This window comes from Apium graveolens, chromosome 1 (genome assembly GCF_009905375.1).
Source record: "Apium graveolens cultivar Ventura chromosome 1, ASM990537v1, whole genome shotgun sequence".
NCBI lineage: Eukaryota > Viridiplantae > Streptophyta > Magnoliopsida > Apiales > Apiaceae > Apium > Apium graveolens.
Window position 1 is genome coordinate 62,705,297 of NC_133647.1, and position 18,221 is coordinate 62,723,517.

Consider the following 18,221-nt stretch of genomic DNA (forward strand, 5'->3'; position numbering starts at 1 on the left):
GCTACTTTACAAGTTGAACAAACAAACTACAGATAAATTTTTGCAGAATACAACTTGATATGTTTTTTTAAAAATAAACTTGCTTAGTTAAAAGTTCTACGTGCTACTCTTGGTTTATATATCACCAAGTTACATGATAGTAAGACAAGATAATAAAACAAATTATATATAGCCTAACTCCATGCTGCTTCACTACTCTATTCCACCAACTTTGAAAATCTTTATATTTGCATGGAAATGGTAATGCTTCTTTGTTCTCAAAATCCTGCTTAACAGGATGCCACATTCCATTTGCAAACACCCAACGCATGTGACTGTGATGTCACTGTCAATAACTATTTTAAATTTGATCATCCGTCGGGACTATGTTGGTCATCCATTGGGAACTTTGTTAATTATCCATCGGGAGTCTTGTAGATCATCCGTCGGGAGTCTATCTGCCACTTTACTCTATTTCACTTATACAGAATTACAAGACATCTCATATTTACAATTAGTCAACCTATTCTGCATATCAATCTAGTAGTCAACATGACTTAAAGAACCCTAAAAAATCTACCAGACTAAAACATGTTGTTTGCAAAAATGAGCTATAGTACCTATTTGTTACATAAGCTACACGCTCGATGGATGTCAAATTGTCATCCGTCGGGACTATATTAGATCATCCATCGAGAGTTACAAATTTCACTAAGTTAAATCTACTAAGATGTTTGGTTTAACTTATCATCAAGTTCACAACATATTCCTAACAAGATTGAAGTGTGTTTCACCTTCTTACGTATTAATCGTTTGTCTGGGTCATTATTGAGAATTCCTTCATCTACTTCTATTGTCCCGTCAATTGTTTGCCTTTTCTGGTGTACACAACCTTATTTTCTTATTTGTATGGTTGATTTACCTCATACGGTTCGGTAACTACTCTAATTTATGTCAAAATCTCGTACTTCAAACGTATCATGTATACGGATTTCTGCTTCTAATTTTATGTCTTCATAACAACCACGTTATTGGCATAGTGATTCTTCTTTGCACGAAAAGGTCCACCATTTATTGGCTTGTAATTATTCATACCCAACATATAACTCCATCTGCTACACGAGGTCGTTTCACTTCTTTTAAAATATTGAAAGAATAGACCTTACACAAGAAGTGAATTTGTGTATATGATTTTGATTGAAAGCTTTGTAAAGAACAACAGTGCAACAAAACAATTGGAAGAATCCATAGGTTCATAATCATGATTTGAAAAAGAAAAAATAAATGAATGATTTGGATAAATGAGACAACCATATTTGTACTCAAGATGGCCAGTCTTTAATACTATATGACATACAACACATGATTAGGTGGCGTCCAACCCGACTCTTCGTCATTTTGACAAAGCATCACATCATAACACTGCTTGTCTCGATCAGAAAGCAATATTTTGAGAAAATAAATAATTTGGAAGGAATACAATAAATTTTCTTTCCTTCTTGTCTCATATATTTATCACTGAAAGAAGCTCGCGCATATTCAAGAATCGAGAAGAGTATATGCAGTCGTGGAAAAAGAATGACGCCGTTGACCGCCATCTATATTTCACTTATGCATACTTTCAGGGCTCGTTCGAGTAACAGATTCTAGATCCACGTCAGATGATAGATTCAAAATATCCTCTGGAAATACCTTTAATATTTTAATAATTTATGCATAATTATCTTCTTGTTGAATTTGACGTCATAACTTCTTGCTTCATCCCTGCCATGTAAGTCTTGTATTTTTAGCGTCATGCTTCCATGTTTAATACTTTAATAATTCGACCATAATCGCGTTCTTACGGAATTTATAATCATAATTTCTAATTTCTTCTATGTCGTATAGCATAATCTGCAACACCTCGACTCCGTAGATAGGAATATTATTCTTCTTCAATCATCTGGAAGATTCCTCCATTTTCTTCAATTATCCTCGAGCTTTTTTGGGTCAACAAACCCATTTTAAACTTTATTAATTCCATAAATTGGATAAATAATGTTTCCGCTCGTTGATTCAATTTTTGATACTATTAGACAAGTTTGCACTCTTCTTTCGAGAAAAATTTAAACTTCTCCATATTAGCGGGTCTACTTGGCCCTCTGAACTAACAATACTGAGTTCAATCAAGTTTTCTTCCAGGTAATCTAATACTTATAAAAACAATAACTCAAGTAGTAATTTGACAACCAAGTTTTAAAACTCATTTTGTGTAAAGATCTTTTAGAAATGTTGTTAAGAAAATCTTTTTCCAAAAACTTATTTTAGAATTTGGAAAATCGAACATCTGATCGTCCTTACTATTTGAATTGGTTGTTGTTCTCTTCAACCACAATAAAGTACCTAATTGAAGAAACTACCACCTAAGGGTTCATCCAATTCAATATCTCTTCTGCTCTTTATTGAATCCATTTCTCCTTCACTAGTCATCGAGAACTTGATTTACCGCTACATACTATTTCATTTGTAGATCTAACTCCAATGCTGACATCTGGTACTATCTTTGATGTTTTCATCGTCATCCCTGATGTCATATATATAACCAATTAACGCAATTCAGCATTCTATCTGTAGATAAGGTCGTAGCTCCTTGCTAGTCTTAGGTATACTTAATATGGTAGATATCATTCCTTGTGCAGTGCCCGTAAAGTGACAAGAAACTTCTTGCAATGATGGTGCCTTTGAAATTTCCAACGTTGGCTCTTCGTCAGCTTCAATCAACTCGTTACCTCCAGTCTAAACCTTGTCCAACTACATAATTCCAAGGTGGATCATATCAAAACTCATTTATCTTTCCTTATACAAAGTTCTTACATGAATCAATCTCCTTTTTCTTTCAAATCACATAAAAATAGGGTAATTTACCCATTCTCCGTTGAGCTGCCGACTCTTCGCAACTATAGGATCTAGGAACTCAATATATCTACAGTGTGAATATATTCGCCTTCCACTTATCTCAACAATATCCTATCTTACTAATCCATATCGGATCTACTAATCTTAACTCACACTCAACTCGAACTCAAGATGAGTATACTTAGGATCTTCCTTATCTTATATGATCTGTCAATGCAATCTTACTTCCACCTATTCTTATTTCAGGGACCAATAACCTGTAGCTCTGATACCAACTGTAACAGCCCCAAATCCGGGGTTGGGATTGGGTGTCACCAAATAACTTTAAATAATATAGGTCTGTATATTAAAACAAATATACCAACAACCACTCAATATTCCGAATCACTTACAGGTTATGGTATGAAACAAGAATCTAACCTTCTAAAGTTATAATAATTAAATACAATTTTCTTACCTCTTTACTAACTTCCTCGTATTATTTACTCTGACACCTCCAAACTCCTTCAGCTAGGATCTCTCCAATTTTGCCGTCTATTATGAGCTATTCACTTTTGTCTTCATTTGATACTGAAAAAAATAAGAATTTACAAAGCAAGAGTGAGCCAAAAATGCCCAACAAGTATCATAATTGGTTTCCAGGTATCAGATCAAAGAAACTTCTGGAAACAATCTTTAAATGATTTTAAAACATCTTTATTTATTTAGAACAGTTGGGCGAATAAAACATCAGCCCTTGTTGGCCCTTAATCATAAATCACATTTCTCTATAAAAGAACAGTGAACATTTCACTGATTTATTTCTTGAATCAAATCTTTGTTTGTTTTTGTAACCATAACTTTCCAAGAAGGAATGTCGTTAATGGCCATTAACAATAAATTAGACTGGACACTAGAACCAACATATGCATTATAACCTGCTGATCAGTCAAGATATAGTGCGGATTTATACCCAACTGCATAGACCCACCAACATATAGGATACCCATGAACTATGGCCTAGTAATCAAGGGTCCAACCATCTCTGGCCCTTAGGGTCCAGCTTATTCCTGACCCTCATCATAACCATCCAGTCCGTAGGGTATTTTGATGTCAAATCACTTTGATTTCAAAACATCCTGATTCAGGGTTCACAAATAACCCGAAATAATGGGTATTTACTCAAGAGATCAATCGATAATCAATGAACAAGATCAAAAAGGTACTTGCATAAATAAGAGTAATTGTAGCAAAATATAAAAATATTTAACTATTCTGAACTTAGAATAGGAATGAAGTATTTGCAGTATATCATAAGAAGGTTTAGGAATAATTGCCTCAATTGATAATCCTCTGATATTTAACTATTTTCCATATCACTCAGTCCTGATGTATCTGTATTTCTATTGGTAGGCTACCTGACCTTTCTTGTCAATCACCATTTCAGGTTTATTATTATTCTGAATCCATTCGTTTCATTACTACATGTAATCAGGCTTTACTTTTACAATCTCTGTCTGGCTTTGAATGACTCGAACTATGTGTATCTATCATAAAAGATACCATTCAATTAACTGACAATATATAATTGTCTAGTCTATACATTTATCCTTATCATCTACCCGCCCGATAATAACAGATAAGAATCATCTTTAATCATATAAAGTTTAATCGACACATGGACTCACAATTCACATAACACATACACAAGGTATGTATCTCATATTTCATATAACATATAACTCAGTTTGTCAAAACATTCGACTCAGTATGTTCAAAACTGAAATCGAGTCGAAATACAATTTTAAGATAATTTCCCGACTCAGAAATGTTAACAAAATTAAGCGACCTTTCGAAACGAAAGATTTCATGTCTCGAAAATATTTCTAATGGAAGCAGAATATTTTTTTGAGTTTAGACGCGTTCGTTTCGTATTAAACGGACGAACGGTCTGTTTAATACGAATTTTTGAACATTTTTCAGAATTAAAACGGGTCTCCGAATCATTTTATAATTAAATAATAGGGTTCGAACACCTGATTATGACTTTAAAATAATTTAATAATAATTATCGAGCCTTGAAAATAATTTAAAATAAAATTTTAAAGCTCGAAACTATTTTTCAGAATTTTTTTAAATCAAAATAAATTATTAAATAATCAATTAAAATAAAGTAATAACTAATTAATTAAATTAATCAATTAATATTTATATTAATTGACTAATTAAATAATTAATTATCAACTAATATTAATTAATTAAATAATTTAGATTTATTTTGAATTAAAAATAAATTTTCAGAATTAAATAATACAATTAAAAATAATTTAAACAATTTTCTAAAAAAAATTAATAAGAGAATATCGTTTTTGTAAATTTTATAAACTGAAATCTAATATTTATAAAGTTTTGAAACTACAGGGACTGAAGCGTATGTTTTATAAAAGCAGGGGGACTAAATGGCCATTTGCCATCGTCCCCGTCGAGCTCGCTGGCGACTGCCATTGCCGCCGATTCCAAGCTCGTCAGGAAACTGCCATCGAGTCCAGAACGGTCTCAAAATATGCAGATTTGTAGAACATCATGCCGGGAATCGATCTATACAACCATATTTTGCAAACGAGTAACGTAGTAGCCAAAATGTTGATCGAAAATAAAGAACGCCGCTGCCAACGTCATTTTCCGGCGTCGCCCTTCCAGGGGTCAAAAATTACACTTAAATATATGAATCGTTCATTTTCCGTATGATCTATGTGTTGGTCTAACTCGTTTCAACCCAGAATTCCTCAATAAAAAATCCCCAAATTTCGATTGAAATTATTCAAGAATATAAACCCTAATTTTATGATTCACAAAATTAAACCTTAATTTCTATATGTTATTGAACTCCAAATTTGACATATAATATACCAAAATGACCAGGAAGAAAAGATCTACAGGATTCTTGCATCAAATCACAGAAACAACATCAAGAACAAAAATTCATATTTTAATTATCAAATAATTTGAATTAAAATAAATAAAAAAGAAAATCACCTTGATTTCTGCACTAAAATGGTTGATTGATTCAGAAAGTACTTTTCGAGAGCTTCGATTTGATATATGGCACGCCCGAATCGGAGTTCGATAACGCCTTCGTTTGTGAGTTTGATTTTCAAGAACGTAATGAATAATTAGGGTTTTCTCTGTAATTTATCGGTTTTAACTGACTGATTATGATTATACGAATAAAATAAGATAACAAATAGGCTATTTATATTTATGCAATATTAGTTCATGTTGGATTGTATTAGATCGATAAATTAGTTACTTAACCGCTATGTAACTGCAAAAATGATCCGATTTAATACCCGTATTGAATAATTATCCAAACCAAGCTTCTAATAAAACACTTTATATAAAAATAATGTAATATTATCCCGTCTTTCGAGAATACTGGTTTTGTTATTTTATCGAAATGATTATCGTATCGAAAATCTTGCGCCGTGACTCGCACGGGTCAACCCGTAATCTGGGTCGAAAAAGTTAAAACACGGAAAACGTCTGGAATTATCAAATTAGGTTAGGAAGGAGTTTTCCAAAGAGTTTCGGGTTGTAAGAACGCAAAAACGGTTGAAGTTGGACGATTTCCGTCTTTATAAAATAATTTTGTAATTATTCAGAAAATAATTAATAAATTAATAGATCATTATAAAATCATATATCACTCAAGAAATTACCAGAAGAATACCATAATTAACTATACTTAATTTTGGATATAATAAAATTAATATACTCATATTTTATCATTGTTATGGATCAAAAACTATAATAATTGATGTATCTATTACTAAGGAACGTGATCTACGAGGCTCGATTTGACTGCTCTTGTGTCCCGTGACCCAATCTGCCTTAACAAGATGCCTACGTACCTTGCTAATTGCCAATCATCAAGTCAAAAACGTAGTTCTGATTTATGGGGTGAGGCCCCTTATATAGATATTGGGAGTCCTTAAATTGGACTTGGGTTAGGAGAGTTAGTTGTCTAGTTTCAGAATTAGAATGGACTTTGGAGTCCTAGGAAGTAGGAAGCTGATTCCTTATCCCATGAGGTTCCTTGGAGGCCAATCCACAAGGATTTTTATCCCCACTAGGATTTATCTTAATAGTTTTTTTCTCCCTTATTAATTAATTACGAAATTAATTAATATTTAAGGTTTTGGGCCTTCTTTGTTCCATCAGGCCTAATCAATATGTTAACCTTTTTGGTCTGAATGTCATACATCTTCTTATTGGGCTTTATAGCCCAAATCATGTGTAATTAATGCAACATTAACTACGTAATCAGGATTTATTTATTCCCTATCATTTTCCCCCCCAACTTTTGGGAAACAGTGACTAGGTTTCGCAGAAGTTAAGTTCATTCGTTCCCTTACAGGGTATCATTTTGTGTAAAGTGTGGAGCGACCTACACATTTACAATAATTTGCTTTAATCCCTATTATTTAGGAATTTATCTTCATTTCCAGGAATTTTCCCTGAACCCTGGGATTTTTCCTTAATTTTCTAGAATTTTCCCTGAATTTTCTCGATTTTTCTCTCAATTCTGGGATTTATCCTTAATTTTCTGGATTTTTCCCTTATTTATGGGATTTATCCTTAATTTTCTGGATTTATTCCCTTATTTCTGGGATTTATCCTTAATTTTCTGGATTTATTCCCTTATTTCTGGGATTTAGCCTTAATTTTCTGGATTTATTCCCTTATTTCTGGGATTTATCCTTAATTTTCTGGATTTATTCCCTTATTTCTTTGATTTATCCTTAATTTTCTTGATTTATTCCTTATCTTATAAAAATATTTACATTTCAGGAAATATTTTAAGGAATTTCCTTTAATTATTATTTTTTTCCAGGATTTTTCTTCTCTCTTTTTTTTATGCCTGGTTCGACCAGGAATCCTATTCGACCAGGATCCTGGTCGAATTATCCATCATTTTGCCCTGGTCGACAGGGTTTCGAGGAGGAAGGCTTCGAGCAGGAATCCTGGTCGAATTTCGGCCAGGATTTTCTCCCTATTTATTTATTTATTTTTTTACAGGATTTTAATCCTTTCGATCAGAATCCCTTGTTTTTGACCGAATTAGCTTCCTTAGATAGCCCTGATCGAAACTATTTCGACCTCAAGAACTTCGACCAAAATTTCTATATAATTTCTGGTCGAATAGGGTCAAGTTCTGTTCAAATTATCCCACTTTCTCAGCCCTGATCGAAACCATTTCGACCTCAATCATTCGACCAAGAACATAATATTAGTTCTGGTCGAATTAGGTCAGAAAATCAACTTTTTATCCCTATCTTCCTGAGCTTTGTTTTTGGGCCATCTTCAATTAGTTGGGCCTTTTCTGGGCTTATATTTTGGGCCTTACCTTGGGCCCATTGTTCCTGTCTGGGCTTTCCTTGCTTTTGAGCTTCCTTGGGTCCATCTTTTGGGCCTTTTTATTCTACTTATACATTTTTATTCCTTTAAACACACACACACACACACATATATATATATATATATATGACTTGGGCCCAAAGACCTGGGCTAGATTCTTTCTTCAACCTGCACTTGGGCCATGATTTGGGCTTGGTCCAAATTCTTAATTTTCTAGAACTCCTAGGTTCTCTCTGGATTCTTCCAGAAATCTCCAAAAATATCTCTTTAATTCAAATTTTATTTCTGGATCCTTTAGAACATTCTCTTCTTGGGCCCATATGGGCTTTTCTAGGCCAAACTAGCCCTTTTTTACGCCTATATAAGGATGAGATGAGAGTGTGATTTCCTCACACTTCTCATTTCATTCTTCACTCAATCTCTTCTATCCTTCCACTCTCAACACTCCTCTTCTTAGAGTTTTCCAGCCTCCCTTCCTTCCAAGGTTTCCAGGTTTCTTTATTCTCTATCAATGGCAGACAAAGGTGCTGAGAGAGCGACCAAGATTGCCCCGTCTTCAAAATGAGGTAAGGATGTCGAGATCGGCTCTTCTTACATGTCTTTGATAGATATGATCAACACTAGGGGGGACGAATATCCCTCCACTGCACATCTTGACTCTTTTAATCATTTCAACACTTGGCACAATATAGATTATGATAATTTAAATGCACGTTATAACGTTCTTCCTCCCTTTAGGCTAGTTCCAGTTTCTGGTAGCGACCGTACTTGCCACTGGAAACCCGATACTCTTTTTGTTTACACAGATGCCCTTGATGCTGGGCTTAGGTTTCCTTTTCATCCCTTCATTCCTCACCTTCTAGCTGATTTACAAATAAACCCATGCCAGCTTCCTCCAAACGCTTGGAGGAATATTTTATGTTTTATGGTTTGTTGTCTTAGGGGAGGTTTTCCCTTATCTGTAGCTGTTTTTACGAAGGTTTTTTAATGTTACAACAGTTCTTCTGGTAATTGTGGTTGGGTCTATGTTAAACAAAGGCCCAAGTGTAAGCATATTTTTAACAGCGCCTTCATTCCCGACAATAACCAAAATTGGAGGAATAATTTTGTCGGGTTAAGGTGGGAGAATGGTGACTGGGGTACCCTCTTCAGGTCTTCTTACGGGAAGGTTAGTGATGGTAGCCTCAAATCCATTCACTTAACCCCCAAGGAAACTATCATTTATGAGGAGCTTACTCGGGATGACGGTGCCACTATGAGCTGGACTCTTTTAGAGGAGTTCTCCCTCATCCACGTGGAGCTATCCTCTGTTTCTCAATATGGAATTTTTCTTCCCTTCTCATTTCCATTTTGTTTCATGCATTATTGACACCACTTATTTTGTTTTTTCTCTTGTTTTGCACCTGCTAAGGAGATCAACGAGGATAATATGCCTCTCGTTGAGGAGACTGCCAGGATGAAGAAGGCTCGTCTTGCGGGCCTTGATACTCGAGGAAAGGCTACGGAGCCTAGCTTCCTACGAAAGCACAAGGAGCCCATGGTGGAGGTTCCAGCTGAGGGAGCTGAGCGCCACAGTGCCCCTATCACTACTGCTTCTCCTGTCTCTGCTGCTACGGGCGCCTTTCAACCTCTCTGGGGATTCCACCGAGGGGATACCGTGGTTGGATCCATGAAGCACGCTTGGGATTGGTCTTACCATGGCGTAACTCCCAAAGACCTCACCGATGTGGTGGCCACTCCTGACTTGGAAAGGATAAAGCTCATGGGAGCCCATTCCTTAGCCTCGGTATGATTATTTCTTGAAAATTTTTTTTCTTACTTGTAGCATTCACTTGCCTTACACTTTTGTTTATTGTTTTGTTTCAGTCTAACGCCTACTTCCAAGGCGCTATGAGGCAAGCTGAATCATGGAAGAGGGTTTCTGACAAAGCTGATAATGCTCTTAGGAAGCAGCAGAAGAAGTATGCCGCTTTGGAGCGGAAGTTGAAGCATAAGGAGGAGGAGCTTGGGGAGTCTAACGCCGAGCTGGTGGTGCTACGAGCCGAGAAAGACAAGGCGATTGATAACTATCTGGACTCGGAGGAGTTTACCCAGTCCATGAGGGTGAGGGACGACTCAGTCTTCCCTGGGTTTTTTAGGACTGGTTAGGACACGGCCCTTGGGACCGTGAACGAGGCATATCCTGATATTAACCCGGCGGACTATGTCTGCCCTGATGATGAGGCTTTGCTGCAGAGGTTTCGTACCCGAGTAGTTGTCTCGGATTATATCCCTCAGGACCCGCTTCTTCCTCCTCCCGAGTCGTCTTCCAGGCCTGCTGCGGATGATGGCTCTTCCTCCTCCGAGACGACAGAGACTTCCTGCAAGAGCGGAGGAGATGATGATATAGATGCGGAGGAAACCTCTGCTCCTTAGAGCTTTTTCAGCCCTGGGCGGCTTATTTATTATATCTTGTCTTTGAGACTTTGTTTATTAGACTTTGTATTATTTATTCGAACCAGTTTTATTTATTGAACTTTATGCTTTCATCTTATGCACTTGGTTTACTTGTCTTGTTACTGGAATTCAAACATATTTTGGAAACTTTCTGAATTTCACAAAATATTGGGATTCATCCCTAACACAGGTCTTAATAAACCTCAAAATAAAACTAAAACATGTAAATTCTAAGCAAGCAAAGCGTCAAGGTGCTTTTCAACCTACTTGTCATCATGACAAGTGAGAATCGTGCTCAACCACCTTACACATAGTAAATCTTCAGGTTTTGCGCGTGCCAAGTTCTCGGGACTTCAAAACTATCCATAGTCTCAAGCTTATAGGTTCCTCTACCTTGAACACTCCTAAACTTGTATGGCCCTTCCCAATTTGGGGTAAGCTTCCCTTTCTGCCCTACACCAGAAGCTTCCACCTTCCTCAAGACTAAGTCACCCTATTTGAAGAAATTTTTTTTAACTCTTAGGTTGTAGTAGAACGAAGCCTTTTTCTGATATTCCACTATCTTTGCATGTGCCTCATCTCGCACTTCATCAATTAGATCCAGGGCTAACTTTTTCCCTTCCTCATTTTCCTCAGCATTGAAAGCTTGAATCCTGTGGGGGATGTGATATCTCTACAGGAACAACTGCTTCTGCCCCATATGCTAACATGAAGGGAGTTGCTCCAGTCGTGACTCTACAGGTAGTCCTATAGGCCCATAGTATTGGGAGTATTTCATCCACCCAGTTATTTCTCGACTTCTCGATCCTCTTCTTTATTCTATCCAGGATTATTCGATTTCCCACTTTCGCTTTCCCATTGGCTTGCGGGTGAGCCACAGAGGTGAATCGTAATTCAATTTCATTCTCCTCACAATACTTCTTGAATTCCTCATTGTTGAATTGTGTTCCATTGTCAATGACTAGGATGCGGGGAATTCCATACTGGCACTTGATATTTTGCCACAGGAATTTTTCAACCTGCTTAATTATGATTTTGGCCAAGGGCTTGGCTTCAATCCACTTAGTAAAATAATCAATGGCTATAATCAGAAACTTCCTTTATGTCGTGGCCATGGGGAAAAGCCAAAGTATATCCATTCCCCATATAGTAAAGGGGATGGGTGAGTTGATGGAGGTCAGCATCTCGGGGGGTTGTCTAACGACAGATGCATGCTTCTGATAGCGGTCACACTTCTTCACATACACTTTGGCATCAGCCATCATTTCTGGCCAATAGAAGCCTAAACGGGGTGTCTTATGAGCTAGTGCTCTGCTCCCAAGTGTTGCCCACAGATACCTTCATGTACTTCTTCAAGAGCCAAGTGTACCTCATCGGGCCTGAGACACCTAAAGTAAGGAACCACATAAGACCTTTTATACAAATTCCCATCTATCAAAGAGTATCTAAGTGCTCGAACAGCCAACTTCGATGCTTCAGTAGCATTATTTGGCAACCAACCGGTTTGAATGTGAGTTTTAATGCGATCTATCCATGACGTCCCCAGACCTATAGGATCTACAAGCTTAACGTCAATGCTCCGTGTCTTCAGAACATGGAAGTATACACTTCCTAAACTTTTCTCTATCTCGGATGAAGCAAACTTTGATAAGGCATCTGCCTTAGCATTTTCCTCCCTTGGAATGTGCTCAATATGGCATTCATCGAATTGGGTCATTACAGCCCTTACTAGGCGGACATATTTAGCCATCGTATCATCCCTTCCTTCAAACTCTCCCTTCACCTGGGATATAACCAGCTTCGAGTCTCCACATACCTTCAAGTTCTTGACTCTCAGTGTCCCTGCTAGGCCGAGGCCAGCTATCACAGCTTCATATTCTGTCTCATTATTTGTGGTTGGGAAGTCTAACTTCATGGCATACTCAATCAAGAACCCGTCAGGGGTTTTTAAAACCAAACCTGCTCCACTTGAATTTGTTTTTGATTCTCCATCAAAATAGAAAACCCAATATTCTTTCTCCTTATCATCCTGTTCTTTGTCCCCCTTATCAACTTCCTTGTCTTGAGGTATGGTATCTTCCTGCCCCCCGACTTCTTGGTTGGGTATGGTACATTCCACCATGAAGTCAGCTAATGCCTGGTATTTTATTGCTGTTCGTGGTTTATACTTGATATCGAATTCTCCCAGCTCTATTGCCCACTTGATGAACCTCCCACTAGCCTTGGGACTGTGAATGATATTTCTCAGGGTTTTATGAGCCTGGAAGTAAGGACGCAGCTTTTTCGAAGCCATTACCAAGGCTAAAGCAAACATCTCAATAGTTGAATAATTCAACTCAACTCCATGCAGAATTTTACTAACATAGTACACGGGTTTCTGGATTTTTAGTTCCTCTTTAACCAATACAGCGCTTAAGGGACTCTCTGAAATGGCCAAGTATAAGTATAAAATCTCATTCAAAGCTGGCTTGGCCAACAACGGGGCATGAGCCATATATTTCTTTAACTCCTCGAATTCCTTCTGTCTTTCCTCACTCTATTCAAAATCATTAACCTTCTTTAAGGACTTGAAAAATAACAAGCATTTGTCCTCAGACTTGGAGATGAATCATCCCAACGCAGAAACCCTTCCAGTGAGCTTTTGAACATCTTTGACAGTTTTTGGTGGTTCCATGTCCAGGATTGCCTTTATTTTATCTGGATTAGCCTCAATTCCTTTTTTGGAGACCATCAATCCCAAAAACTTTCCAGACCCACTCCAAAAGCACACTTTGCAGGATTTAACATCATCTTATGGTATCTCAGGACCTCGAAAGCTTCCCTCAAATGGGCTGTATGATCAATCTTTACTAGACTCTTGACTAACATGTCATCAACATAAACTTCCATGGTCTTACCGATAAGATCCTTAAAAAATTTATTTACCAACCTTTGATAGGTGGCTCCTGCATTCTTGAGACCACATACCATAACAAGATAATAATAAACACCAAAGTTAGTGATGAATGATACCTTAGGGATGTCGTCCTTATGCATCTTGATCTGATTGTATCCACTAAATCAATCCATGAAGCTCAGCCTCTCATGTCCAGCAGTGGCATCTATCAAAGTATTTATCTTTGGCAACGGGAAGCATTCTTTAGGGCATGCATCATTCAGATCAGTGAAGTCCACACACATCCTCCATTTTCCATTTGCCTTCTTTAACATCACAGGGTTTGCTAACCATTCTGGAAATTGTATCTCCTCAATGAAACCAGCCTCTAAGAGATTCTCTATCTCCTGTTTTATAGCCTCTTGCCTCTCTGGAGCAAAACTTCTTTTCTTTCGCTTCGCTGTCTTCCGATTCGGATCCACGTTCAGCTTGTGAGTAATCAATTCCGGGTCTATGCCTGGCATATCAGCTGCTGACCATACAAACACATAACTATTTTCTTGCAAAAATTTCACCAACTTCCCTCTAAGGGGCTCCTCTAATGTGGCTCCAACGAAAGTCAATTTCTCAGGATCCTCAGGAGCTAAAGGAATCGAAACCAATTCTTCAACTGGCTTCCCTCTTTTCTCATCATTCTCTCGAATATCCAGATCTTCAATAGGCAGGACGTGCCCCCTGAAAGGAATATGTCCTAAGTCCAATCGTGTATTAGGATTTAGGAATAATTTTTATGTAATCTGTTTTGATTTCATTGATATTAATAAAGACTTGTTTTGTTTTTATTACGGGCTTTATCTATTTAAGTGTTTAAATAAGATATACCATAGTTTAGAGTAAAGCTTTTTATGGATTATGATGAGATCATAATAGTGAGACCTAAAAAGATGATAACTCTAAACTTAAATAGTTCCTGGTCATAGGATTACTAACTGGTAATTAATAATCCGCAGAGATCGGTACATACTATGCTTGCTTCATTATGAAGGATGTCTATTCTCATAGACATTTGTGTGGTGACACTATAGCTAGTATGTAGGTGCTTATTATGGAATAAGTTCACTGAACATGACTCACACAGCTGAACAACTGATGGAGTTCACTCACGTGTCAGTAGTTGTTCACATAGTGATAGTTGTACAAGTATCCTTAGACTTGAGGTCATCATAGTCATCTTGTGTACACTGAACTATGCTTTGGTTTAGTTCTTAGTCTCCAGGGACAATTATTAGGGCTCTTCTGGGTATAGGAATTTGTACACAAAGATAGTGTATGATCAATAAAGGATCTACCCCTTCCAGTGAAGGAAGCGAATGTTCAAGGCTGATCCACTTATGCTAGTTCAGGAATCTCTGGCCAGAGTGAATGAAATTAGAAAGGAGTTTCTAATTTGCATAGAACTACGCATAGTAAATGGTGAGCAAGTGATTGAATTAGATAGGCTTGACACGAGATCCATGCCTTGTATTTAATCGGGACATTGTAGGGTAGAAGGAGTTTATTGTACGGTAACTATTCACTGACAGGTTCTTGGTATTCTAAGCAGTGAATTCATATTATCCGGATAGTCGCGATATGTTGAGAAACATCACTCACGATGTAGATTAAATGTGATTAATTAATTAATCATATTTAATAAATTAGAGAATTTATATAAATAATGATAAAATAGTTTTATTATTATTTATTTCTACTACCGGCTTAATATTAAACCTACAGGGTCACACCATAAAAAGAGAATGATTTAATGGTGGAGGAATTAATTAATAATGGCTAATAATAATTTATTTGTGAAATAAATAATTAATTGGCAAATTTAATAATTGATTAAATGAGATTTAATTGATTATAAATTAATTAAGAAAAGTTCTTAATATTATTAATTAAAGGATTTAATTTTTGGAAATTAAATCAAGAGAGAGAATTATTTCTAAAGTGTTTAGAAAAAGGATTAATGATTAAAAGGTATTTTAATTATTAATGAGAATAATAAATGGGATAATAATAATAATATTTATGGGAAAATTGCAGCTGAAAATTTTTCCTATAAATACTCTATTATAGACCCTATTTTATTCGAACCCACATCAAACCCGAAAACCCAAAAAGTTTGGAAAACCCAATTCTCTCCACCTCCTTCCTCCTCCTTAACATCGTTTTCTTGGTGGATACCGGTGGAGTGCTTCACACTTGAGGAGCAACTGCTAAGGATCTCTGATCGTTGTCTCCGAATTATTTTAAAAGGTTAGATTCGATCCCTCAAATTTTTATTCACGATTTATATGCTTTTATTTGGATTTTCTATGTGTAAAAGTGTTTTGCCATGCCCCCGCTGCATTAAAAATCCAACAATGGTATCAGAGCATAGGTTGTATGCATATAGATCTGTGGTAAAAATTTCAGAATTTTATATGCTTGTATGAATTAATTATGATTTTTACAAGTTATATTATGGATTAATTTTGTCTGATGAGAAATCGTTTCTCAGAATAATTTTGAATGTTGATCTGGGTTCTACAAGTGTTGTAGATCGTCTGGGTATTTTTTTCATAATTTTATGATGTATAGATTTTTTATTATGAATTTTTGAAGTTGTTTCAATTAAAATTCATAATTTAATAAGTAAATATATATATTATATATATATGTTTGTATGGCGGTAAATATATATCTGCACCTGTTGTATTGTTTGCTGTTGTATGCTGTCGGGAAAGGTACAAAAATCAGAGAAGTCAGATGCACGGTTTTCTAGGTAGCAGGCCACGACGACTAGAGCAGAAAAATAAAAAAAAAATATAGGGGTTTAACGCATTCCGGGAATGCGTTACACACCTGTGGCGCATTCACGGAATGCGTTACACCCTTTAATGTCTTAAAAGGGGTGTAACGCATCACCGGAATGCGTTACAGGGCTTGTAACGCGTTCCTGTAATGCGTTATAGCCCGTCTGTTGATTTTAAAATTAATTTTCTGGGAGTTTCGTAACTCCGTTTTAGGCGTTCAATATACCGTTGGATTCGTTTTTCCGAGACGGATCTAATGGAGTGATCAATTTTAGTTTATATAAAAGTTTTGAACTGTTTATATTTCCATGAAGTGTTTTGAAGCTGTTTTTGACTGTTTTAATTGCTTTTAAATGCTTCATGTGATACATAGAGATGTATAATGCTTAGACTAATGTGCTAGATGATGTAACATGCCTACCTTCATGTTTATTCATGTTGATATATGTGATATATGCTTAGTTTATCATGCGATGATAGATTTAGGTGAACTTAAATGAACATAAGGCGTTTGTTAGACAACCTAGTATAGTGAAATTGTTTCATAACCTTAAGAATAATATTATGAATACAATCATGAGATTCTTGTGTTTGTGAAACACGTAATTGAATATGAATTTTCGATATGAGAGAAAGGATGATTCTGTCAACAACAGATTTCTATCTGTAAGAAAGGGTTATTAAGTGACGCCTCTTGACAATGCTCCACCCGATCTGGGAATCATCTGATTATTGATTATTGATTTGAAATATTTAATTTAAAAGGAAGAATTTCTTTATAATATGATTGTGATTGTAACGTAATATAATCCCTCTAAAATTAAATAATATCAAGTAGTAATTGGCCAATGATACAACGGGCTTGTGTCGGTCATAGCCTTCCAACATGGTAGAAAGTAGTTCTTATTTTTGAATCATTGTCGTTTCGTGCCACAGCCGGGGCTTTGATTTTGAAATACGAAATACTTGTCTATTACATAGAGATGTGTATATTGAATAAGAATCTAAAGGTCGTTACGTGCCACAGCCGTGGGCCTTTGGGGACTGATTCAATTGTACGGAATGTTGGGTTAGACTTGACTTAGAATATTAAGTTTGTCATGCCACAGCCGTGACTCAATTATTCAAGAGGCTAACGTTTGATTAGGGAATAACATGAGATGTAATTGAAAAGAGTTGTCTGCCTATTGAACATTACATGGCGGTTCGTGCTACACCCGGGGTCGTGTAATGGAATGTAGGATCCCTATTCCCACTAGCATTATGAATGCTTAATTTTTCACGTAGGGGGTTGAATAAATTAAGAAAACTAGTGGGAACCACTTATGAATAAAGACCCGATTCATATAGTGTTTTAAAATGAAATCGAATATTTGCTAAGTGTTGTTATGTGTTTATCATTTACAGATTTACTTTGTACGTTATGTCTTCTGCACTATCACTCAGGAGCATACTAGATGCTCACAAATTGACTGGTCCTAATTATGCTGACTGGCTTCGAAACTTGAGAATTGTTCTCAGGATTGAGAAGCTGGAATACGTGATTGACTCACCTAAGCCTACTGAACCTGCTAGTGATGCACATAATGATGAACATGTTGTGTATCGTAAGTGGATAGATGATGAAAATGTTGCTCAATGCATCATGCTAGCTTCCATGAACATTGAGCTACAGAAGCAACATGAGCATATGGATGCTCACACTATCCTCATGCATCTACAAGAGTTGTATGATGTGGCGGGGAGGACAGCTCGATATGAGATATCGAAGGAGCTATTCGGGTGTAGGATGTCTGAGG